Source organism: Mchenga conophoros, linkage group LG18, assembly GCF_057382185.1.
Source record: "Mchenga conophoros isolate Kocher_MC1m ecotype Shallow Benthic linkage group LG18, M_conophoros_male_GT1.1, whole genome shotgun sequence".
NCBI lineage: Eukaryota > Metazoa > Chordata > Actinopteri > Cichliformes > Cichlidae > Mchenga > Mchenga conophoros.
The window spans coordinates 32070519-32079271 of NC_140543.1; the positions used below are offsets into that span (position 1 = coordinate 32070519).

At 42.5% G+C, this 8753-nt stretch overlaps 1 protein-coding gene across 2 annotated transcripts in view; it reads right to left on the reverse strand.

Moving 5' to 3' along the window:
- Window positions 1-7864, reverse strand: part of chd7 (chromodomain helicase DNA binding protein 7) — a 72411-nt gene extending 64547 nt beyond the window's left edge. For both annotated transcript variants that reach the window (XM_085255929.1, XM_085255927.1), the window contains exon 1: window positions 7548-7864. The gene's annotated coding sequence lies outside the window, so the exon portion shown is untranslated. The remainder of the gene's footprint in view (window positions 1-7547) is intronic.
- Between the last annotated feature and the right edge of the window lie 889 nt (window positions 7865-8753).

Consider the following 8753-nt stretch of genomic DNA (forward strand, 5'->3'; position numbering starts at 1 on the left):
AAAGGTTTAGACAAAGACTTGAATCTTTTTCAACAGACTGCTGAGAAATGCTTCCTAAGAACCTGAATGTTTCATTTGTGCTTAGCTGACGGGTTTCCTCCACTCATCTACTTAGAAGGTCACTGGATATATATGGTTGTAGAATGCATTTAGAATCTGTGGAAAGAGCTTATGCAAATCTGAAAGACTTATGCTGGTTTAAATTGTGATAGGCCCTCACATTGGAGTATCTTTTTTCCTATAAAGCAAATGTCTCAAATTTATAAATTAAGCCAGAGGGATGCATCTTTAAAAGATCTCTGCAGCTCCTAAAAGTACTCTACAGCCTGTCCTCTGCAGTACTAAAACTCTAGGGATGAATGAGTTTCCAAAACTTCTGCCATAGACTGGGACCAGATTAAGTGTCTTATCTGACCTTAATACATACAGTAGGCTGAACTAATATTTGACTTGTAGCATCTGACCCACATTGAGTTCAGATCAGGAGGCAGGTCACAATGCCCAGTCAGACGACATGTACCGACGCTTTCAGGATGAGCGCTGTAGTTAATGCTGGTATTTCCCCTACCACCCCTCAGAGTCTGTAGCTGTAGGCATTCAGAGCCGAAGGAGACAGGCGTCCCCTGTGTCTAAAACAAACCACTTCATTAATATGAATATTCCAGTGTTGTTTGAATCTTGATCAGAAAGTCAGAGCAGCAGGCATAAGCTGATATGAAGTTCGGAGATCAAACGGCTGCAGGTGAGGGGGAAATTGTAGCTTGGTAATGCAAATGACTTATCATAGTGTTACACTGCCACTATTACAGGCTTTGGGGAAAACCCTGCAAGTGTTCAAAAGCAGTAGTCTTTTCAAAAACTACAGGATTTGTCAGTAGCAGGGAGTCAGATCAGCTTGCTGAAAGAAAACCACCAGTGGTTTTGGGGCTGTTGAGAGATTTGTCATACCTGTTCAGACCAAAAAAAAAAAACAAAAAAAAAAAACAAAAAAACGAAGCTTTGGAAATACTTCTGAGCAACAAGAACATCACAGGCAGTACTTTCCTGACTCTCGGTCTAGATTTTCATTTTTGTAGAAAACATGAATACACAGGCTTCCAAAGAAAGGCTTTCATGGTGAATTCCCCATGAAAGTCAAAATGCTTAGGTATCCCTTTATGCAAGAGCAAACAGGAAGGCTCACACACTGATGATAAACAGGCTCTCCAGAATGCAACCCCCACTGCTGCTCAGTCAGTCACTGCTATCGACATGTCCTTTTCAACCAATGGGACAGCCAGGTCTGAACCAAATCCCCTGAGCCTGGATAGCTACACTTCTTGCCCCACCTGCCCAGGTGCTAAGACTTCCAGAGTCTACTCCAACTCCTACTCCAACAGTAGATGGAACTAGTCAACAACAGTAATGTGTCAGGGTGGTTTATAATCTATATTTATAAAAGTTCAAGACCCTACATATAAAAGGTGAACTCCTACAATCTGATGATGTCCTACGATTAGCACTTTGCAACAGTGAAGAACTCCCTTCTAAGAAGAAGAAACCTCCAGGCTCACGGAGGATCAGTCATTTACATGTTCAGGAAATTCCAATATTATCTGCCAAAAACAAAGATCTATGTACCTCTTACGAAAGTGTCTTTACTGGTTGAAATCTCTTTCACGTGTAGTTAACATCATCCTGTTTTCATTCCATCTCCCTAACTGGATGCTGATTCCAAAAGCAAGCAGCACTTAATCTTTCATCAGCAACGTGAATCACCGAGGAGAAATGGTGATCGAAGATGAGCAAGAAGGATGCGTGGATGCCACAAGAGTGCCATTAAACCACAGCAAGCGCCGGGAAACTGATGAGATTTTTGCATGGCGCTGACGGAGCTTTTCAGCAATAGGATTCATCAGCAGCTGATGACACAAAATACATATTACCAGTGGCCTTGGATTTAGCTTTGCTTATTTTCTTCCCATGTTAGCAAAGAGCTGAAGAGGGGAAACGGGATATTCCAAAAGTATATACAGCAGCAGAGGTCAACAACAGACTAAAAGGCCCATACTTGACAGGCCGTCTCCTCCAGCACATACAGAACACACGAACAGCCCACACACAAACACTTGAGAGCTGTATTAATGCCAGCCTCTCTCCTAGGCACAGCACTTGGTCCAGAAGGCCCTCGCTGCAGGAGGAGGATGGGGGAGGCAGGCGCAGAAGAGAAGGAGGGGGCAGAGGGAGAGACAGGTGAGAGGGAAGGATGAGAGAAAGCAGTAGACACAGTGATGACACTCAGTTTTGAATGTCACCACAGTGCTAAAGACCCCCGCTAACCTTTTGGCTGGAAATGAGAGCGCTGGACGGAGGGCGGGGGAGAAAACAGACAGCCAGGCAAAGATGGAGAGTGAGAAAGAGAGATGCAAAGGGTGAGAAAGAAGACTAGAAAAAAAAGGAGGTAGGCTTATGCAGAGGGGGGCAGAAAGGGAGTGGGTGGGTGGCTGAGGGGTGGAGGTGGAGCAATAGATAGCGAAGATGAAAGAGATGGAGGAAAACAACAGCACCACTTCTCATCCCCACTAACAGAAGTGCCATCTATGACACATGATGATAGGAGACAAAATGGCCCCCCTAACAAACAACAGTAATCTGATTCAGACACCCAACAGCAACCTTTCAGCACCAGATTGTCCAGTGCGCTGCATTACCTGCTGCTAGCTAACCTGCAGACAATCCACTCAGTTCAGTTTTGGCCGGGCAATCAGTGTCATCCATCTTATGTGCGCTTGTGTGTCCAGTGAGAGAGAGTGAGTGCTTTTCATCATTACTTTCAACTACATAACTACAGCGAAACCTCCACTGACCTCAAATGGATTTCAAAAATGCCTGCAATGCATCAGCTCTTAACGCCACAGACGTTCCCATAAACAAGCAGCTGTTCTTTAATACATGAGAAAAAGTTATTTTTCTTGTAAGCTCCACTTCTACAAAGACGTTGTGAAGATAACCTATCTTCAGTTATAAATCATATCTACATCAGAAACATTGTATACATTTTTCTTTTGTTACAGTTCAACCAGAGGTTATCTGTACTACGCAGCGTGTCTATAGAGCTTAACTGGAGGCTGTTCACTGAAACTTACAGAAAGACTAGCTCCTCATGGAGCGTCTCCTGCGAGCATAGGTTAAAATCCAGAAGAAACATTTTAGAAGGTTTCAGGACCCATTGTTTACTAACTGCAAGTCAGCTCTCTTAAAATAATGTAACAATTTTCTTTTTGATTTCTCATTATTATTCCATTTAACACTACTGTCCAGAAAAACATCAGCTGGGGCATTACAACTTATCTCAGGACTAAAGGTGGCAAATGACAAATTTCTGCTTCCACTATTTACTGATTTTATTCTGAAAGTGCTGACCAACTGGAGTGACTTGCATATCTCCCACTAAAACATCTTTTATGATGCTGGTCTACTTGATACTATTCTCTGCACACCATTCCATCTTCTGTTTGAAATCTGTGTTTTTGTATCTCACTATAATTTATTTATGAAGTATTCTGTTTTTAAAGTTCAGGTGCTGCTAACCAGCTAAGCCCACGCTATCTGATGTTTCCCTACCTTCAAGCTGGCCTGGTCCTTTCTGTCATTCGGCTGCCTCTCCAGTGAGTCCCTTAAAACATTTTCAGTTCACTAGGAGCCCTTTCTCACTAGTACCTAGTCAGCTATTGTGGTTTTCCATTTGGTAGTATTACCTGGTACCAGGTACTTTTTTAGTACCTGCTTTGCTGGGGTTCCAAGTGAGCTGAGTAGATCGGAAAATGTGACAAATGGCATCTTGGAACTTTCAGCTGCATAGACCACGTTAGGTGGTACTCTACTGAAGTGGAAAACAACCAAAAACCGAGTAGAGTCGAGGCAGTACTAGTGGAAAAGAGGCTTAGATAAACCAGTTACTGGTTACAATGGGAGTCTGTGAGTGTGGGACGAGTGAGTCTGCAGAGGCAGCTTCATAGATCACCTGGCCAACCTGCAGGCAGGTGAACACAAATCAAGACAGGGAGGAACGTTCACACTAAAATGCATTTACAGAGCTTTTAAAGAGCCTAACCACTGAAGAGCACCCCACGTGCCAAATCAAGATCACCCTCCAGACAAGTCACTCTGCTTCGCACTCAGATTTAATTGCAACACAGGCAAGAATCTAGCACTTCCTTTTTGTGGTCAATACTTTATTTGCACTGTTAACCCCACTGAGTGTGTAAGATAACTTCAACACTTCGACAGACCAAGAGAGTGGGTGCTAATGCATTAAGTCAGACACAAAAATCACTTCGGGGCAGTAGGTGCAATGCTGAAAGTGAAAATGCGCCTTTGATATTAAAGTTGCTTTTTAGCATTTTGAGAAATGAGGCTGAGAAATTATGAACTTGTTACATCCAGATTTCCCATCCTCTCAATAATCATGTGTACATTAAACTGAGAGAGGAAGGCCCAACATGTTAACAAATGTCACTTTAACCAGCATAATACAAAAATGTCAGTGTTCTCCCACATGCCAACAAGTTTACTTCTGATTTCTCCTCTCGTTTGTCTTTAGTTTCTCCTCGTCTGTCATTTTTGCGTACACTTGTGTAAGTTTAGCCATATTAATCTGAACTATTCTTCACAGCATGAAAGTAGCAAGAGCTGGTGAAAAGGTCATCAGATGACTGCACACCAAAAGTGAAATGTCCAGATAACCAACACTGACCACACTAATGATTCATAGACCACAACAACAGGGAGTAGGCTTATTCAAAATCATGACAAACTGATGGGCACCTGCTCCAAAGAAAATGTCAAAGTTAAAATAATGGATCAGGGTAAAGTTGCACAGACAGATGTTCATTAAAAATCACTGAATATAGATAATGGGGGAGGGCATACATGGCGACAATGAGCATCAGTGTACAGCTATAAGCACGGAAATTTGATTGCATCATTCTGAGCAGAGCTATCTTAAAATTGCATTTCACTGTATGTGTGGTGTATGCCCCAATCTTAGCCCCACTGTAAGGTGGCAGGGATTTCCCTAGATGTGGCCATGCTGGGACCACCACCAAAAATAGGAAACAGAAAAACTCCTCAATCTCACAGAATCCCCATCTTTTAGAGTTAAAAATGAGACAAGAGGGCAGATTCTGCTTTGTGTTTTTAGTGGAACAAAGAGTTTATGACAACGCGACAAACAGATTTACCGGCAACTTGCTTCATGAAGTTTCAAATGTTAATGGTTGTATTATTTGGCTCTTTGAGTGAATAATGCACACTCACCAGCCAAAATTAAGACAACTCGAGGGTAATCAGCATGACTTCCACATACTTCAAACTTAAGTCAGAACTATTTAAACAGGGGGAAAGGGCTACTCTAAAAAAATAACAACCATTGTGTCTACTTTAGTAAATCAATCTAAATATGTGCAAAATTAAAACATTCACCTCTGCACACGTTGTCAAAGGGAGGGGAATCTAACTTTATGTAAAAGTCTCAGGTTAGCCAAGACTAACTGTCTCTAGCAAACTAAGTCAGCCTTGCAGCTGGGAGGGGGGCTCAAATTTTACCACAAAAAAGGGCAGTGAGAGAGAGGGGAGAGAGACCAAATAGTGCTGAGCATCTGTTGTGTGTGTGTGTGTGTGGTCAGGGCCTCTTATCTCTCCCTCTGTGGCCCGCTAAACATGACTAGCTGCCATCTTGGCTCAAAGACACAAGGTGGTAGTGGTGGGGGTATAGCAGCTCCTGCCTCTATGGGAAACGGGAGGAAAAAACATAAAGACCCAGCACAAATCTACTGAAATGTGTCGCACTGACTAAAACCACAAAGTAAAAACGAATAGAAAACGAGCGCGTGTTTCTGAGGGGGGACCAAGCTCGGTTATTTTCCAGAGATTTAGTGCCAGAGTTGCGTGAGAGCGGCAGGGTGACCATTATGCAAGTTGGCCGATTACAGAACACATAATGGGGAAAGAGAACAGGATAGCGCAAGAAACACACGCAATTAAGTTAAGACTGTACAAAGAAAAAAATACGGTTTTAGTATATGGTAAAGATGTGTCAGTGGAACTACAAGGGCAGGTGTTTAGGACTGCCTTTCCCCCCTTCCACATCGAGTAACAAGTGTAATCGTAAGTGTAACCAAACTTCGGTCGCCGGATACAATGTAACACAACAAACAAGTGCTCCTAACAAAAGCCGAAAGGCGGAAAGACCTAAGGAGGATCTGTAATGTAACTTTGCATTTTTACCTCGTCAAAAAGTGAAGTGAAAAAAGAAGCAAAGTTAATTCCCTTGCCCAAGAGCTATGCACTGATCGATAACAGTTTCGAGCAGGTTAGTAGCTAGCCCGGTGGGGCTAATAAGTGGTCTTTGCCCGTACACAATGAGGATGAGAGCTGGCTAGCAGGCTAGCTGAACTTCTGTGTCCTAGCGCTGGGCCAACCTCCAGCGGCTAGCAAAGCTAATTAGCCTATCAGCGGTATTTCGCACGTCGTTTCGGACCAGGGAACGATTCGCTCATCTCGTTTTTTTTGTTAAAGTAAAATACTTTCTCCGCCACTCCAAAGCTGTACACGAGTAGGACAATTTTTTCAGCACATTCCAAAGTGTTTTGATAACACAAGGCATGGTAAAAACAACAAGAAAAACACGGTTGTATGGAATGACCGCCTGGCCTCACAGCTTCCCCCCTCCTCTCCTCCACTGCTCTGTCCCTTTCGTCCAATAAAACTACCGACTACTACACATTCTTAACACTGTCCCCTTAACCACAAAACACTACAATTCTATTGAAATCAAACTATTATTTATACTTTCATTGTTAAATGGTGCAATTGAGCCAGTGTGCGGCGTTTTTGGAGATTTCTGCCAAGTATTCTCCGCTGGGAATCTCCCTCGGTGCTCCGCTCATTCAGTCGGCTAGTGACTCACCTCTACGCTCGAGCCACCTCGTGTCTCCTAGAAGCTTCAACACAATTAGCTAACAGGGCTAACACTCACACTTTAAAAATGAACTAAGTTCAAGTTTTATATTACACAGGACGATAAGTTGTCTGAGGAACTGACTCAGAAACTACGAGGCTCTCAGTGTTGTGCTGGACATTTTTCTTTCCACTTTTCAACTAACTAATGGGACTGTTGTGCGTCTGTGTGAGTGAGCGATGCTGCGGGTGGCAAAGCTAAACTTGCTATTGTTAGCATGTCGGCATGGCAGCTACACGGACCTTCAATGACTTTCTACTGAAAGAAAAAAATAAAACAGATGCGAAATAAACCTGCAGTCTAAAACAGAACCTTCCCCGCGAGTTTGCCCTGAAAGAAATGCTCGTCGGTCTAAAAACCACAACTCACTGGGCGGATTAAAGAGTCCGATTGTGCTGAAAAAGTATGGAAAACTTGCTATTCAGAAAGAATATAAACGATTTTAATTCAGGACCCTGTGTTATTATGGAAGCATTGCACTTGTGCCAAAATCTGTTCGAATTTTTTCTTAAATGCACTCAGTGAAAAGGGACATTTGTTAGCTTACCCAACAAGCTCGGTCACTTCGGGCTCTTTATCAAATCAACTCCTCGTTAGTAGGGTTAGTATCTCCGCTTGCTTGAAAAAAATCCACGGTGGTCCTTTTCAGTTTGAAATATAAATAAACAGAGGGAAAAAAGTTCAAGTTTCGTGTTTTTCATGAATTATTTCTCCGGCGTATCTCGCATCCGCGACCTCGCCGACTACTGTGCGTTGCTCTTCTCTCCTTTGTGTTAATTTCACTCAAATCGAGTTTAATCCGATCGATCCCTCGGCTGGTCGCGCTCCCGAGTCCTCCCCTCCAGACACTCGCTCACCTTCCTCGGCCAGGGGGGGCGCGCTCCCGAGGACCTCTCATACAGATAAACAGGCAGCGTGCGCGGTCACTGACCCGGCCGTGCCCGTAAGTTCTCATTAGGGGATGGAAAAAAATAACTGGGGCGTCATTTAGAAAAGGAGCTTCTGAATAAAACCGTAGAAATTAGGCGTATTTTTAAATATATATTTTAAATGCATTTTTATTTAAAACAAACAAACAATGGAAAGCATAAACTCGGTTAGAAACCTAAGATAAGATTCTAAAAAAATTAGAAGGTTTTGGGGTATGTGCCCTAATGTTTATCATTGTGAACAACTTTAAATTCTTCTAATCATTTATATAATATTTAGGTGAAGGTGTAGGTTAGAAAAATACCTGAATGTATATGTGTATTGCTGTAATCTTTACAGACTTATTTATATTATTTTTACACATTCACAATTTCTTCATCTCCCTGTTCTGGGTGAGGGATCTAGGCAAGCAAATGCTCCTCATATTTTACACATCAGGGATTCACAAACTATTGATTAGGGACACGATCATCCATTGGATAAGAGTGATACAGATAACTGTAGACAGGCCACAATCTATTGCATGCTTTGTTAGATACTATTCAGTCACCAGATCAAACAGACTTAATGTCCACGATTGTGCATATGTGTGAATCAGGACTGACATCCAACAGTATGAAATCATTTGAAATAGTCTTTGAGCTGCACATTATTGAACATATATCTCTATAATTGTAATGAAAAGCAAAACGTGTGTGTGTGTTTTCCTGCTGCATCTTGTTTGTCTGTCTTGAGTCAACTGCCGTACCAGAGTCTGGTGTTTAATTGGTGATAAAGCTAAAGATAGCGTCTCACAATTTCCCAAATCTGGGATAAACAAACT